Source organism: Balaenoptera physalus (assembly GCF_965194825.1).
Source record: "Balaenoptera physalus genome assembly, chromosome: 3".
NCBI classification, from domain to species: Eukaryota; Metazoa; Chordata; class Mammalia; order Artiodactyla; family Balaenopteridae; genus Balaenoptera; species Balaenoptera physalus.
Window position 1 is genome coordinate 126,666,008 of NC_138890.1, and position 18,735 is coordinate 126,684,742.

The window sequence follows — 18,735 nt, forward strand, 5'->3', positions numbered from 1 at the left end:
TTTAGAGAGAAAACACAATGTTGGTTCTAAATTACGACAAGTTCTCATCTATATAGGATCCAAAGAAATAAAAGATGAAAGAGGTAGGAAAAAATATGCTAGTACACTGTAGATTTTAGAGGGAAGGAAGGGGAGGAAAAATATATAGCATTTATTTCAAAAAGCCACACCTAGCTATATCATAGTTTCAATAGATACTTTATAAATCAGCTTTATATTTATAATTCTATTAGATGATAAATAACTTCATTTAAAATGAAAAGAAATACTATTAGACTCTGAGGTGGCCTCTACAGTATCAAGGAAAGATTAAATAATCTTCAACGCAATTTTAGTTATATTTTTACATTAATTATTTGAAAATTGGTGATTCATATTGGGTTGCTTAATATAAATATTCATCTAATCAGAACATCTCATTAATAAGCCATTCTAGATAGACTGAAAATTACCATTTCTGAATTGTTTTTTACATCATCACTTTGCAAGACAAATGCAGCTTTAGATCAGAATTAGGTCTAGGAATCTATGTCAAAAGTATCTAAGTGCTCGTTTTACTTTTTCTATCTGTGGAAAAATTGTCTTCCACAAAACTAGTCCCTGGTGCCAAAAAGGTTGGGGACCACTGGACTAAATAAGGACTTTACATGCCTCTGAGTGGTTCACCAATGCTGGCTTAGAGTATTTTTTCCCCAGTCATGATCACACTACTCTGGGTGTTTGCAGGCTAACGCAATTCTCATTATTGTCCAGGCCATCAGACACAGAGTTATTCAGAGGCCATTTATTCTCTATGCTACTTAATTAATCACAGCCTCTATGTAGTGATGAAACTGCCTCCTACTGAGATACATTTACAAGACAGAAAATTCCAAAGAAGATATACTGTCATTTTCCCTATAATGGCAATTGGAAGAACTGTATCTCTATTTATCCCATTAAAGTTGCTCTGGGGAATGCAACTCTACACAGATTATCTGTTCTCCTAATAAATATGAACATTAAACTAAAATAATAATCCTTTTATTTATGAAATAACCAAGTTAAATAAAGAGAAACATTAAGGAACAGTCCTTACCTTGAAAGAACTGAAAATGACCCACATTCACAATAAATGACTGCAAAAGCTCAGGCTAGGATTTATAAATTCCTGCTAATTACTCTGGTTTGGAGACTAAAACCAATTAATTAGAATGGAAACCTTTATTTTTCTCCAGAAAATTTGAAGGAATATATTTCTGCTATTTTGGATCTCTTTAGAGCATATATGTGACTCTAAAATACACTACTTTCTATGGAAAAACTTATGACTTTGCTTTATATATATTATATTGCCCATCACTCCCATTCCTGGCATCTGAAATAAAATGTTTGCAATATTTTCTATTGACTGTCACTAATTGAAAATTTCTCTTTTGCTTTGAAAACCAAGGATGTTCTAGCAGTTATTTTAAAAATACTATCTGTACTGCATAAATTATTAGACCTTTAAAAAATGATAAATGATAGAGTGTATATTCTATGCATGTTTTTGGAAAACATTTAAACTTAATAATCACATACACTAGAGAAAGTACTATCCTGACTAAAATTAAAGAGAGAATGTTTTGTCATACTGTGCATAACATTTCTAAGATATTGGTAACTCTGGAAAGTCTTCACTTCATTTAGAGAGTCTTCTGCCATGTTTATTTAAGGCAAGAGAATGGAAATTACAGGTTATTGGTTAGATGGAAAAGGAAAATATCCAGACATTATATCTTTATTTATGCTTAGTTGCTTACACATGATCATGTCATTAAAAGACTTGTAACCATGTCCTTAAAGACTACAAAATGAAATTATTATTCTATTGAAGACATTTTTCTTAATCTCAATGTTGATGTCTGTGTGTGTGTGCGTGTTTGTGTATGTGCATGTATGTGTCCTTCCCTTTGTCTTTCTTCGTTTGGCTGTAACTGTTCATCTGCTTTATCTATATTTTATTCTGAGTGTGTCTCTGTGTACCTTCTCTGCCTATCACTGACTTTTTTTGACATATAATTCACATAACCTAAAATTCATCATTTTAAAGTGCACAACTCAGGAGGAGCTTCAAGATGGCGGAAGAGTAGGACGTGGAGATCACCTTCCTCCCCACAAATACATCAGAAATACATCTACGAAGAGAAAGGGAAATCTCTCCCAACAGCCTCAGGAGCAGCGTATTAAATCTCCACAATCAACTTGATGCATCCTGCATCTGTGGAATACCTGAATAGACAACGAATCATCCCAAATTGAGGAGGTGGACTTTGGGAGAAACGGTATATATATATATTTTTTTTTCCCTTTTTCTATTTTTCTGAGTGTGTATCTGTATGCTTCTGTGTGTGATTTTGTCCGTATAGCTTTGCTTTTACCATTTGTCCTAGGGTTCTGTCTGTCTGGTTTTTTTTTTGTCTTTTTTTTAATATAGTTTTTAGTGCTTGATATCATTGGTGGATTTGTTTTTTGGTTTGGTTGCTCTCTTCTTTCTTTCTTTTTATTACTTAAAAATTTTTTTTAATAATTATTTTTTACTATAATAATTTTATTTTATTTTATTATTTTCTTTTCTTTCTTTCTTTCTTTCTTTCTTTTCTTTCTTCCTTCTTTCCTTTCCTTTCCTTTCCTTTCCTTTCCTTTCCTTTTCTTATCTTTCTTTTCTCCCTTTTATTCTGAGCCATGTGGATGACAGGCTCTTGGTGCTCCAGCCAGGCGTCAGGACTGTGCCTCTGAGGTGGGAGAGCCAAGTTCAGAACATTGGTCCACCAGAGACCTCCTGGCTCCACGTAATTTCAAATGGCAAAAATCTCTCAAGGATCTCCATCTCAACGCCAAGACCCAGCTACACTCAACAACCACCAAGCTACAGTGCTGGATACCCTATGCCAAACAACTAGCAAGACAGGAACACAAACCCACCCATTAGCAGAGAGGCTGCTTAAAATAATAATAAGGCCACAGACACCGCAAAACATACAACCAGACGTGGACCTGCCCACCAGAAAGACAAGATACAGCATCATCCACCAGATCACAGGCACTAGTCCCCTCCATCAGGAAGCCTACACAAGCCACTGAAACAACCTTAGCCACGGGGGGCAGACACCATAAACAACAGGAACTAAGAACCTGCAGCCTGCTAAAAGGAGACTCCAAACACAGTAAGTTAAGCAAAATGAGAAGACAGAGAAACACAGCAGATGAAGGAGCAAGGTAAAAACCCACCAGACCTAACAAATGAAGAAGAAATAGGCAGTCTACCTGAAAAAGAGTTCAGAATAATGATAGTAAAGATGATCCAAAATCTTAGAAATAGAATGGAGAAAATACAAGAAACGTTTAAAAAGGACCTAGAAAAACTAAAGAGCAAACAAACAATGATGACCAACAAAATAAATGAAATTAAAAATTCTCTAAAAGGGATCAATAGCCAAATAACTGAGACAGAAGAACAGATAAGTGACCTGGAAGATAAAATGGTGGAAATAACTAATGCAGACCAGAATAAAGGAAAAAGAATGAAAAGAATTGAGGACAGTCTCAGAGACCTCTGGGACAACATTAAACACACCAATATTTGAATTACAGGGGTCCCAGAAGAAGAAAAGAAAAAGAAAAGGACTGAGAAAATATTTGAAGAGATTATAGTTGAAAACTTCCTTAATATGGGAAAGGAAATAGTTAATCAAGTCCAGGAAGCACAGAGAGTCCCATACAGGATAAATCCAAGGAGAAACACGCCAAGACACATATTAATCAAACTATCAAAAATTAAATACAAACAAAAAAAATTAAAAGCACCAAGGTAAAGACAACAAATAACATATAAGGGAATCCTCAAAAGGTCAACAGCTGATCTTTCAGCAGAAACTCTGCAAGCCAGAAGGGAGTGGCAGGACATATTTAAAGTGATGAAAGGGAAAAACCGAAAACCAACATTACTCTGCCCAGCAAGGATCTCATTCAGATATGACGGAGAAATTAAAACCTTTACAGACAAGCAAGAGCTAAGAGAATTCAGCACCACCAAACCAGCTTTACAACAAGTGCTAAAGGAACTTCTCTAGGCAGGAAACACAAGAGAAGGAAAAGACCTACAACAACAAACCCAAAACAATTAAGCAAATGGCAATAGGAACATACATTTCGATAATTACCTTAAATGTAAATGGATTAAATGCTCCAACCAAAACACATAGACAGGCTGAATGGATACAAAAACAAGACCGATATATATGCTGTCTAAAAGAGACCAACTTCAGACCTAGGGACACATACAGACTGAAAGTGAGGGGATGGAAAAAGATATTCCATGCAAATGGAAATCAAAAGAAAGCTGGAGCAGCAATTCTCATATCAGACAAAATAGACTTCAACACAAAGACTACTACAAGAAACAAAGAAGGACAATACCTAACGATCAAGGTATCAATCCAAGAAGAAGATATAAGAATTGTCAATATTTATGCACCCAAAATAGGAGCACCTCAATACATAAGGCAAATGCTAACAGCCATAAAAGGGGAAATCGACAGTAACACAATCATAGCAGGGGACTTTAACACCCCACGTTCACCAATAGACAGATTATCCAAAATGAAAATAAAGAAACTCAAGCTTTAAATGATACATTAAACAAGATAGACTTAATTGATATTTATAGGACATTCCATCCAAAAACAACAGAATACACTTTCTTCTCAAGTGCTCATGGAACATTCTCCAGGATAGATCATATCTTGGGTCACAAATCAAGCTCTGGTAAACTTAAGAAAATTGAAATCATATCAAGTATCTTTTCTGACCACAACGCTATGAGACTAGATATCAATTACAGGAAAAAATCTGTAAAATATCCAAACACATGGAAGCTAAACAATACACTACTAACTAAGCAAGAGATTACTGAAGAAATCAAAGAGGAAAGAAAAAACTACCTAGAAACAAATGACAATGAAAATATGACGACCCGAAACCTATGGGATTGAGCAAAAGCAGTTGTAAGAGGGAAGTCTACAGCAATACAATCCTACCTTACGAAACAAGAAACATCTCAAATTAACAACCTAACTTTACACCTAAAGCAATTAGAGAAAGAAGAACAAAAAAACCCCAAAGTGAGCAGAAAGAAATAAATCATAAAGATCAGATCAGAAATAAATGAAAAAGAATTGAAGGAAATGATAGCAAAGCTCAATAAAACTAAAAGCTGGTTCTTTGCGAAGATAAACAAAATTGATAAACCATTAGCCAGACTCATAAAGAATAAAAGGGAGAGGACTCAAATCAATAGAATTATAAATGAAAAAGGAGAAGTAACAACTGACACTGCAGAAATACAAAGGATCATGAGAGATTACTATAAGCAACTCTATGCCAATAAAATGGACAACCTGGAAGAAATGGACAAATTTGTAGAAAAGCACAACCTTCCAAGACTGAACCAGGAAGAAATAGAAAATATGAACAGACCAATCACAAACACTGAAATTGAAACTGTGATTAAAAATCTCCAACAACCAAAAGCCGAGGACCAGATGGCTTCATGAGCGAATTCCATCAAACATTTAGAGAAGAGCTAATAGCTATCCTTCTCAAACTCTTCCAAAATGTAGCAGAGGGAGGAACACTCCAAAACTCATTCTACGAGGCCACTATCACCCTGATACCAAAACCAGACAAATGTCACAGCGAAAGAAGACTACAGGCCAATATCATATTGATGCACATAGATGCAAAAATCCTCAACAAAATACTAGCAAACAGAATCCGAGAGCACATTTAAGGGATCATACACCATGATCAAGTGGGGTTTATCCCAGGAATGCAAGGATTCTTCAATATATGCAAATCAATCAATGTGATACATCATAGGAACAAATTGAAGGAGAAAACCATATGATCATCTCAATAGATGCAGAGAAAGCTTTGGGCAAAATTCAACACCCATTTATGATAAAAACCCTGCAGAAAGTAGGCATAGAGGGAACTTACCTCAACATAATAAAGGCCATATATGACAAACCCACAGCCAACATCATCCTCAATGGTGAAAAACTGAAACCATTTCCACTAAGATCAGGAACAAGACAAGGTTGTCCACTCTCACCACTATTATTCAACATAGTTTTGGAAGTTTTAGCCAGAGCAGTCAGAGAAGAAAAAGAAATAAAATGAATCCAAATTGGAAAAGAAGAAGTAAAGCTGTCACTCTTTGCAGATGACATGATACTATACATAGAGAATCCTAAAGATGCTACCAGAAAGCTACTAGAGCTAATCAATGAATTTGGTAAAGTAGCAGTGTACAAAATTAATGCACAGAAATCTCTTGCATTCCTATACACTAATGATGAAATATCTGAAAGTGAAATTAAGAAAACACTCCCATTTACCACTGCAACAAAAAGAATAAAATATCTAGGAATAAACCTACCTCAGGAGACAAAAGACCTGTATGCAGAAAATTATAAGACACTGATGAAAGAAATTAAAGATGATACAAATAGATGGAGAGATATACCATGTTCCTGGATTGGAAGAATCAACATTGTGAAAATGACTCTACTACCCAAAGCAATCTACAGATTCAATGCAATCCCTATCAAACTACCACTGGCATTTTTCACAGAACTAGAACAAAAAATTTCACAATTTGTATGGAAACGCAAAAGACCCCGAATAGCCAAAGCAATCTTGAGAAAGAAAAACGAGCCGGAGGAATCAGGCTCCCTGACTTCAGACTATAGTAGAAAGCTACAGTAATCAAGACAGTATGGTACTGGCACAAAAACAGAAATATAGATCAATGGAACAGGATAGATGGGCCAGAGATAAACCCACGCACATATGGTCATCTTATCTTTGATAAAGGAGGCAAGAATATACAATGGAGAAAAGACAGTCTCTTCAATAAGTGGTGCTGGGAAAACTAGACAGCTACATGTAAAAGAATGAAATTAGAACACTCCCTAACACCATAGACAAAAATAAACTCAAAATGGATTAAAGGACTAAATGTAAGGCCAGACACTCTAAAACTCTTAGAGAAAAACACAGGCAGAACATTGTATGACACAAATCACAGCAAGGTATTTTTTGACCCATCTCCTAGAGTAATGGAAATAAAAACCGAGTGGGACCTAATGAAACTTAAAAGCTTTTGCACAGCAAAGGAAACTTTAAACAAGACGAAAAGACTACCCTCAGAATGGGAGAAAATATTTTGCAAATGAATCAACGGACAAAGAATTAATCTTCAAAATATATAAACAGTTCATGCAGCTCAATATTAAAAAAACAAACAACCCAATACAAAAATGGGGAGAAGACCTAATCAGACATTTCTCCAAGAAGACATACATGGCCAAGATGCACATGAAAAGCTGCTCAACATCACTAATTATTAGAGAAATGTAAATCAAAACTACAATGAGGTATCACCTCACACCGGTTAGAATGGGCATCATCAGAAAATCTACAAACAACAAATGTTGGAGAGGGTGTGGAGAAAAGGGAACCCTCTTGCACTGTTGGTGGGAATGTAAATTGATCCAGGTACTGTGGAGAACAGTATGGAGGTTCCTTAAAAATCTAAAAATAGAATTACCATTTGACCCAGCAATCCCACTACTGGGCATATACCCAGAGAAAACCATAATTTAAAAAGACACATGCACCCCAATGTTCATTGCAGCACTATGTACAATAGCCAGGTCATAGAAGCAACCTAAATGCCCATCGACAGACGAATGGGTAAAGAAGATGTGGTATGTACATACAATGGAATAGTACTCTGCCATAAAAAGGAACGAAATTGGGTCATTTGTAGAGATGTGGATGGATCTAGAGACTGTCATACAGAGTGAAGTAAGTCAGAAAGAGAAAAACGAATATTGTATATTAACGTATATATGTGGAATCTAGAAAAATGGTATAGATGAACTGGTTTGCAAGGCAGAAACAGAGACACAGACGTAGAGAACAAATGTATGGACACCAAGGGGGGAATGTTGCGGGGGTGGGGGTGGTGGTGTGACGAATTGGGAGATTGGGATTGACATGTATACACTAATATGTATAAAAGAGATAACTAATAAGAACCTGCTGTATAAAAAATAAAGTTCAAATTAAAAAAAGAAACTAAGTCATCTCAACCAGTGTACAAAATATTAAAAGAATAACATATATGTGCCTGAACCATCTGATGAGAGTAATAAACACAATTATTTAAATTTATCATTTTATTTTTCATTGTTTCAGTCAAACTATTATCTCTAGCTATTTCTTGAACTATTATTTCAACAAAGTTGTTATTGACTGAAATGTACTTCTAATGTATATCTTTTATATACGTATTATTATCTTCATAACATATGGCTACATTTTGCCATCATGTATAAAGATAGGTTATGTTTGTATAAGTTTACAAGACATAGTTAGAAAAGTCACCCTTTTCCTACTGAAAAACCAAACAGGTGGTATGTGAGAATTCCACAAATTGTAGAAAGAGCTTTCCCACACATAGTCAAACCTCCATTTCAAGAGAAGTACAGAAGATGCTACTGCCTGTGGCCAAGCGGATAGTATAGATCCTGGGGGGAGGGTGGCAGCATCTCTAATTATATATTCCTCCAAAAGCCTGGGACAGGACAGCACTGATTGCAAAAACATTGCAACACTGATATTACACATGCAGTAGCATGTTTAACTCATTGATTTTAAATGCTTTTCTTGTTTTTTTCACCCCCAGGTCCTTCTGAGATTCTTATGAAAGCTATGGCTCTCTCCCCCAGAAAAATTGACGTACTTTCTATAAATGTTATTTTGCATAAGTATCAGGGGATTCACAGACACCTTAAAAAACTTGACCACTGCCTGGATTAAAAACTTCTCTTTTACCACCTGGATAGAATTTTAGCCTTAAGTCAACAAAATGTGTAACATTCAACTACCTAAAGCTACTAACATTAAATTAAGCATCTTTAAGAATATATCCATGAAAGCCATACTCAACGATACCATATTTTGAACTATAAACCTTTTTTCCACTACCCATTGTCTATTTTTTTTAATTAAGGAACAAAACAGTGGGAGAAATGATATGGGATGAGTATCAGGAGGCCAATCCTGATATGTCAGTAGCCCTACTTGAGAAACTGTACTTTGTGTGAAACTAAATGCTCTCCAGATCTTCCCTATAAGATGTTTACTGTCCATTTTCAAGTCCCTGTCACTGTAGTCTGATATATCCTGTGGCCACATTAGGAAAAAAGGGTTTTGAATCTAAGTATTTTACAAATACACCAATATTCATGTTTCTGAAAATACTCATATTTCTGCTATTGGTAGAATAAAGCAAAGGAAGTGTGGTAATAGAGTGACTAGAAATGGCTAATCAACAGCTCTCATACCATTTCTATATAAACTTCTTCCCATCAAGTAGGAATCATGAATATTATGTTTAACCATTATATTCTTATTACTAAGGAGAGTGCTTGGCATATAGAAGATGCTCAGTAAATATGAGAAAACTTGGAGAATGTTAAGACTGGTAAAGGAGAAAAACATACTTGTCATACTGGTAGGACCCTAGAGAAACACTAAAAGTGAACACAAGAAAGATGACTAAAAATAACCTAAATGTCTACATTTGGATGCATTAGCTGGAGTTCTCCAGGATGCAGAGCCTGAGGCAAAAGCTTATATTACACTATTTTATTAGGGAGTGCAGAGGTGTGAGAAAAAAAAAAAAAGAGTCAGAGAGGGAAAAAGGGAGAGCAAACATAAGGAGATGAATTTATGAGTAGAGATTTAATTGGTATCAAGTACAGTCTTCAGAAAGAGTCTATGAACTATTACGGCCCACATGCATGTAGTATGAGTTATAACCTGTTGGGGGATAAAGAAAGAAGAATTTATCTGCTGGTGCCCACCTCCTATTTGTCCAACATTTGCCCTAGGGAGCATTAACACGTCCTCACATCCAGGTTACAAACACATGAGAACCGGGTGGATCTCACTGCATCTCATGCTTCAGTGGTAATAAAGAAGCCCCAAGAGGCAATTACTATTAATCTGCTTGCTAGAGCAGTTGCTGGGCAGAGCCCAGCTGAATTGTTCTCTGAGGTGGTAGCTAGGCCAGAACAAGTGACCAAAGGTCTAGACAAGTGAGGCTAAGAGGATTTCTGGAGGCACAAATAAACATACTTTAGTACATTCATTTGATGGAATACTACTCAGCAATAAAAAAATATAAATTAATCATATACAATCTTTATTATATTGAGATATGTTCCCTTTATGCCCACTTTCTGGAGAGTTTTTTTAATCAAAAATGGATATTAAATTTTACCAAAAGAATCTTCTGTATCTATTGAGATGACCATATGGTTTTTATTCTTCAATTTGTTAATATGGTGTATCACATTAATTGATTCGCAGATAATGAAAAATCTTGCATCCCTGGTATAAATCCCACTTGATCATGGTGTATGACTCTTTTAATGTATTGCTGGATTCGGCTGAGTAGTATTTTGTTGAGGATTTTTGCATCTATGTTCGTCAGCGATATTGGCATGTGATTTTCTTTTTTGTGTGTGATATCTGTGTCTAGTTTTGATATCAGGGTGATGGTGGCCTCATAGAATGAGTTTGGAAGTGTTCCTTCTTCTGCAATTTTTTTGGAAGAGTTTTAGAAGGATAGGTGTTAACCCTTCTCTAAATGTTTGATAGAATTCACCTGTGAAGCCATCTGGTCCTGGACTTTTGTTCGTTGGGAGTTTTTACATTAATGATTCAATTTCAGTACTTGGAATTAGCCTGTTCACATTTTCTATTTCTTCCTGGTTCAGTCTTGGGAGATTGTACTTTCCTAAGAATTTGTCCATTTCTTCTAGGTTGTGCATGTTATTGGCGTATACTTGCTCATAGAAGTATCTTACGATCCTATGTATTTCTGTGGTGTTGGTTGTAACTTTTCCTTTTTCATTTCTGATTTTATTTATTTGGGCCCTGTTCAACTTCGCTAATTATTAGAGAAATGCAAATCAAAACTACAGTGCGGTACCACCTCACACTGGTCAGAATGGCTGTCATCAAAAAGTCTACAAATAATAATTGCTGGAGAGCATGTGGAGAAAAGGGAACCCATCTATACTGTTGGGAATGTAAATTGGTGCAGCCACGACAGAGTACAGTATGAAGGTTCCTTTAAAAATTAAAAATAGAGGGGCTTCCCTGGTGGCGCAGTGGTTGAGAATCTGCCTGCCAATGCAGGGGACACGGGTTCGAGCCCTGGTCTGGGAAGATCCCACATGCCGTGGAGCAACTAGGCCCGTGAGCCACAAGTACTGAGCCTGCGCGTTTGGAGCCTGTGTTCCGCAACAAGAGAGGCCGCGACAGTGAGAGGCCCGCGCACCGCAATGAAGAGTGGCCCCCACTCGCCGCAACTAGAGAAAGCCCTCGTACAGAAACGAAGACCCAACACAGCCAAAAATAAATAAATAAATAAATAAATAAATAAATAAATAAATAAATAAATAAAATAAAATAAAATAAAATAAAATAAAATAAAATAAAAAAATTAAAAATAGAGTTACCATATGATCTAGCAATCCCATTCCTGGGCATATATCCAGAAAAGAGGAAAATTCTAATTCAAAGATTTACATGCACCCCAATGTTCATAGCAGCCTTATCTACAACAGCCAAGACCTGGAAGCAACCTAAATGTCCATCAAGAGATGAATGGGTAAAGAAGATGTGGTACACACACACAAACAACTCCCCCCCACTGCAATGGAATATTACTCAGCCATAAAAAAGAATGAAACAATGTCATTTGCAGCAACATGGATGGACCTAGAAATTATCATACTAAGTGAATTAAGTCAGACAGAGAAAGACAAATATCATATGATATCACTTATATGGGAAATCTGAAAAAAATGGATACAAATGAACTTATTTACAAAGCAGAAATAAACTCACAGACATAGAAAACTAACTTACGGTTACCAAAGGGGAAAGTGGGGGGATCCAGGATTACATTTTAAATTATGAAAGAGCCTCTGGAAAAAAAATTAGTGATGGAATGAAAAGAAATGTCAGATATTTCTCAAATTAAGAGAAGTACATAACTTCTCAAATTTCTCTAGTTAGTGCATTCCAACTGATTTAAAACTGAAGTACATTTACAGTAGATTATTTTTCCCACCAAACCTTCCTAATTTAAAAATGGTCAGAATTTGGGCAACATCTTTCCCAGCAAATCCATAAAGTTAATTTACCCTTGAAACAGCAATGACATCTTTTAAGAAGCCATTTTCTTGTTATTGCACAGAGGTTGATTTTAAAGCCAATACAGGCAAATGAGTACAGAAAAGGAAGTGAGGGGAAGGATAAATTGGGAACTTGGGATTAACAGATACCCAATATCACATATAAAATAGATAAACAATAAGGATATACTGTAAAGCACAGGGAACTATACTCAATATCTTGTAATAACCTATAATGTAAATGAATTTGAAAACAATTCATATATGTATATGTATATAAATGAATCACCTTGCTGTACACCTGAAACATTATAAATCAACTATACTTCAGTAAAAAAAATCTAAAAATAAATAAATAAACTTATATACCAAACACCATGGATGAATCTCAAAAACATAATGCTTAATGAAAGAAGCCTTACATTAAAAAGTACACAGCATGTAACTCTATTTCTGTAAAATTCTAGAACAAGTGAGATTGGTTTATAGTTAAAAACAATCAGAAAAGTGGTTGCCTCTGGGAGATGGGACAGAAATTGGCTGCAAAGGGGAAAAAGGAATAAACATATAAGATATGTGCATTTTAACATATGTAAAATTCATATGAAAAGAAAAAAATACAAACAAAAATCTGGCATGTTAATGCAACTGAATATGATTCAACAGGAATGAACTATGGTGGCACAATTTTTACAAAAATAACACAGAACAATGCTATATATCTTCTATGGACATATACAGTTCTATGTCTATATCTAGATATGTGGATTTATTATATATGTACATGTATGTATGCACATATATAAAAAACATGTAATTTTTTTCCTTAAAAGGATAGAAGGTATATATAATAAAATTCTAATGCTGTTTCCTTCTCTGGGCAGTAGGAAAAGATCTAGATTAGAATTACTGTTTAAAAGGTCTTTAACATTATAAAGTTTAAAAATAATGTCCTAATTTTTTAAGTGGAAAACTGTACCAATGCCGTATTTATATTAATCATTTAAAAACAGAAAAAATTAGGAGTCATACACACTTGCTATAGAAAAATTTTAAATTACATTAATGTGTGAATAGACTCAAATTCAGTTAGTATGTGGCAGTTTGCATCCCAAACTACTTTTACTATTTTGTCTGAAACACACAATGAGAAAACATCAGTGGTTAAAAACAAGCAAAGAAAAAAATCCCAAAAGTGTTGGCAAGTGTTTAGAAGAAAGGTCTACAATCTTTGGAACTCTTTCTACTTAACACCTGCAGGTGGTTTTGAAGCGTGTAGGTGCATGTATCATGCATACATAGCTACGATATTATTTTTTAAATATATCTGTTGTAAAATGAATGATTATGCATTGGTAGTTTGATAGGGATTGCACCATATCTGTAGATTGCTTTGGGTAGTACAGCTATTTTCACGATATTGATTTTTCCAATCCAAGAACATGGTATATCTCTCCATCTGTTTGTATCATCTTTAATTTCTTTCATCAGTGTCTTATAATTTTCTGCATACAGGTCTTTTGTCTCCATAGGCAGGTTTATTCCTAGGTATTTTATTATTTTCTTGCAATGGTAAATGGGATTGTTTCCTTAATTTCTCTTTCAGATTTTTCATCATTAGTGTATAGGAATGCAAGGGATTTCTGTGCATTAATTTTGTACACTGCTACTTTACCAAATTCATTGATTAGCTCTAGTAGTTTTCTGGTAGCGTCTTTAGGATTCTCTATGTATAGTACCATGTCATCTGCAAAGAGTGACAGCTTTACTTCTTCTTTTCCGATTTGGATTCCTTTTATTTCTTTTTCTTCTCTGACTGCTGTGGCGAAAAATTCCAAAACTATGTTGAATAATAGTGGTGAGAGTGGGCAACCTTGTCTCATTTCTGATTTTAGTGGAAATGGTTTCAGTTTTTCACCACTGAGAACGATGTTGGCTGTGGGTTTGTCATATATGGCCTTTATTATGTTGAGGTAAGTTCCCTCTATGCCTACTTTCTGCAGGGTTTTTATCATAAATACGTGTTGAATTTTGTCCAAAGCTTTCTCTGCATCTATTGAGATGATCATATGGTTTTTCTCCTTCAATTTGTTAATATGGTTTATCACATTGATTGATTTGCATATATTGAAGAATCCTTGCATTCCTGGGATAAACCCCACTTGATCATGGTGTATAATCCTTTTAATATGCTGTTGGATTCTGTTTGCTAGTATTTTGTTGAGGATTTTTGCATCTATGTTCATCAGTGATATTGGCCTGTAGTTTTCTTTCTTTGTGACCTCTTTGTCTGGTTTGGTATCAGGGTGATGGTGGCCTCGTAGAATGAGTTTGGGAGTGTTCCTCCCTCTGCTACATTTTGGAAGAGTTTGAGAAGGATAGCTATTAGCTCTTCTCTAAATGTTTGATAGAATTCGCTCGTGAAGCCATCTGGTCCTCGGCTTTTGGTTGTTGGAGATTTTTAATCACAGTTTCAATTTCAGTGCTTGTGATTGGTCTGTTTATATTTTCTATTTCTTCCTGGTTCAGTATAGGAAGGTTGTGCTTTTTTATGAATTTGTCCATTTCTTCCAGGTTGTCCATTTTACTGGCATAGAGCTGCTTGTAGTAATCTCTAATGATCCTTTGTATTTCTGCAGTGTCAGCTGTTACTTCTTTTTCATTTCTAATTCTACTGAGTTGAGTCTTCTTCCTTTTTTTCTTGATGAGTCTGGTTAATGGTTTTTCAATTTAGTTTATCTTCTCAAAGAACCAGCTTTTAGTTTTATTGATCTTTGCTATCATTTCCTTCATTTCTTTTTCATTTATTTCTGATCTGATCTTTATGATTTCTTTCCTCCTGCTCACTTTGGGGTTTTTTTGTTCTTATTTCTCTAACTGCTTTAGGTGTAATGTTAGGTTGTTTATTTGAGATGTTTCTTGTTTCTTGAGGTAGGACTGCATTGCTATAAACTTCCCTCTTAGAACTGCTTTTGCTGCATCCCATAGGTTTTGGGTTGTCGTGTTTTCATTGTCATTTGTTTCTACACAGTTTTCAATTTCCCCTTTGATCTCTTCAGTGATCTCTTCGTTATTAAGTAGTGTACTGCTTAGACTCCATGTGTTTGTATTTTTTACAGATTTTTTTTCCTGTAATTGATATCTAGTCTCATAGAGTTGTGGTCCAAAACGATACTTGATACGATATCAATTTTCTTAAATTTACCAAGGCTTGATTTGTGACCCAAGATATGATCTATCCTGGAGAATGTTCCATGAGCACTTGAGAAGAAAGTGTATTCTGTTGTTTTTGGATGGAATGTCCTATAAATATCAATTAAGTCCATCTTGTTTAATGTATCATTTAAAGCTTGTGTTTCTTTATTTATTTTCATTTTGGATGATGTGTCTATTGATGAAAGTGGGGTGTTTAAGTCCCCTACTATGACTGTGTTACTATCGATTTCCCCTTTTATGGCTGTTAGCCTTTGCCTTATGTATTGAGGTGCTCCTATGATAGGTGCATAAATATTGACAATTGTTATATCTTCTTGGATTGATCCCTTGATCATTATGTAGTATCCTTCTTTGTCTCTTGTAATAATCTTTATTTTAAAGTCTGTTTTGTCTGATATGAGAATTGCCACTCCAGCTTTCTTTTGATTTCCATTTGCATGGAGTATCTTTTTCCATCCCCTCACTTTTAGTCTGTATGTGTCCCTATGTCTGAAGTGGGTCTCTTGTAGACAGCATAAATACAGGTCTTGGGTTTGTATCCATTCAGCCAGTCTATGTCTTTTGGTAGGAGCATTTAATCCATTTACATTTAAGGTAATTATCAATATGTATGTTCCTATTACCATTTGCTTAATTGTTCTGGGTTTCTTATGGTAGATCTTTTCCTTCTCTTGTGTTTCCTGCCTAGAGAATTTCCTTTAGCATTTGCTGTAAAGCTGGTTTGGTAGTGCTGAACTGTCTTAGCTTTTGCTTGTCTGTAAAGGTTTTAACTTCTCCATCGAATCTGAATGAGATCCTTGCTGGGTAGAGTAATCTTAGTTGTAGGTTTTTCCCTTTCATCACTTTAAATATGTCCTGCCACTCCCTTCTGGCTTGCAGAGTTTCTGCTGAAAGATCAGCTGTTAACCTTATGGGGATTCCCTTGTATGTTATTTGTTGTTTTTCCCTTGCTGCTTTCAGTATTTTTAATTTGTATTTAATTTTTGATAGTTTGATTAATATGTGTCTTGGCGTGTTTCTCCTTGGATTTATCCTGTATGGGACTCTCTGCGATTCCTGGACTTGATTAACTATTTCCTTCCCATATTAGGGAAGTTTTCAAGTATAATCTCTTCAAATATTTTCTCAGTCCCTTTCTTTTTCTCTTCTTCTTTTGGGACGTCTATAATTCGAATGTTGTTGCATTTAATGTTGTCCCAGAGGTCTCTGAGACCGTCCTTAATTCTTTTCATTCTTTTTTCTTTATTCTCTTCTGTAATAGTTATTTTCACTATTTTATCTTCCAGGTCACTTACCCGTTCTTCTGCCTCAGTTATTCTGCTATTGATTCCTTCTAGAGACTTTTTAATTTCATTTAATGTGTTGCTCATCATTGTTTGTTTGCATTTTAGTTCTTCTAGGTCCTTGTTAAATGTTTCTTTTATTTTCTCCGTTCTATTTCCAAGATTTTGGATCATCTTTATTATCATTACTCTGAATTCTTTTTCAGGTAGACTGCCTATTTCCTCTTCGTTTGTTTGGTCTGGTGGGTTTTTACCTTGCTCCTTCATCTGCTGTGTTTCTCTGTCTTCTCATTTTGCTTAACTTACAGTGTTTGGGGTCTCCTTTTCGCAGGCTGCAGGTTCATAGTTCCTGTTTTTGGTGTCTGCCCCCGGTGGCTAAGGTTGATTCAGTGGGTTGTGTAGGCTTCCTGATGGAGGGGACTAGTGCCTGTGTTCTAGTGGATCAGGCTGGATCTTGTCTTTCTGGTGGGCAGGACCACATCTGGTGGAGTGTTTTGGGGTGTCTGTGACCTTATTATGATTTTAGGCAGCCTCTCTGCTAATGGGTTGGGTTGTGTTCCTGTCTTGCTAGTTGTTTGGCATAGGGTGTCCAGCACTGTAGCTTGCTGGTTGTTGAGTGGAGCTGGGTCTCAGCATTGAGATGGAGATCTCTGGGAGAGCTTTTGTCATCTGATATTACATGGAGCCGGCAAGTCTATGGTGGGCCAGTGTCCTGAACTCTGCTCTCCCACCTCAGAGGCACAGGTCTGACACTGGCCGGAGCACCAAGACCATGCCAGCCACAGGGCTCAGAAGAAAAGTGAGAAAAAAAGAAAGAAAATAATAAGATAAAATAAAGTTATTAAAATAAAAAATAAAAAATTATTAAATATAAAAAAACTAAAAAGTAAATTTAAAGAAGAAGAAAAAAAGAGAGTAGCAACCAAACCAAAAAACAAATCCACCAATGATAACAAGCACTAAAAACTATACTAAAAACAAAACAAACAAACAAACAAACAAACAAAAAAACGGAGAGACAGAACCCTAGGACAAATGCTAAAAGCAAAGCTATACTGACAAAATCACACCAAGAATCATACACATACACACTCACAAAAAGAGAAAAAGGAAAAAAAAAAAAATATCATTGCTCCCAAGGTCCACTACCTCTATTTTGGGATGATTTGTTGTCTATTCAGGTATTCCACAGATGCAGTGTACATCAAGTTGATTATGGAGATTAAACCCGCTGCTCCTGAGGCTGCTGGGAGAGATTTCTCTTTCTCTTCTTTGTTCACACAGCTCCTGGGGTTGGTTCTGCTTTGGATTTGGCTCTGCCTCTGTGTGTAGGTCACCAGAGGGATTGGGTTAAAGGAGCAGCTGATTAGGTGGCTCTGGCTCACTGAGGCTGGGGGGAGGGAGGGGTATGGAATGAGGGGCGAGCCCGCAGCAGCAGAGGCCGGTGTGACGTTGCAACAGCCTTAGGTGCACCATGTGTTCTCCCAGGGAAGTTGGCCCTGGATCATGGGACCCTGGCAGTGGCAGGCTGCAAAAGCTTCTGGGAGGGGAGGTATGGATAGTGACATGTGCTTGCACACAGGCTTCTTGGTGGCTGCAGCAGCAGCAGACTTAGTGTTTCATGCCTGTCTCTGGTGTCCGCGCTAATAGCCGCAGCTCGCGCCCATCTCTGGAACTCATTTAGGTGGTGCTCTGAATCCCGTCTCCTCACGCACCCTGAAACAATGGTCTCTTGCCTCTTAGGCAGGTCCAGACTTTTTCCCGGACTCCCTCCCAGCTAGCTGTGGCGCACTAGCCCCCTTCAGGCTGTGTTCACACAGCCAACCTCAGTCCTCTCCCTGGGATCTGACCTCCGAAGCCAGAGCCTCTGTACCATTTCAAATGTTTGAAACAAAGATTGTGGATATTTTTCATAAAAACAATGCTTA

The 18,735-nt window shown here is 36.2% G+C and overlaps 1 protein-coding gene across 10 annotated transcripts in view; it reads right to left on the reverse strand.

Moving 5' to 3' along the window:
• Nucleotides 1-18,735, reverse strand: part of RNF180 (ring finger protein 180) — a 302,738-nt gene that overhangs the window by 104,291 nt on the left and 179,712 nt on the right. The window lies entirely within an intron of this gene.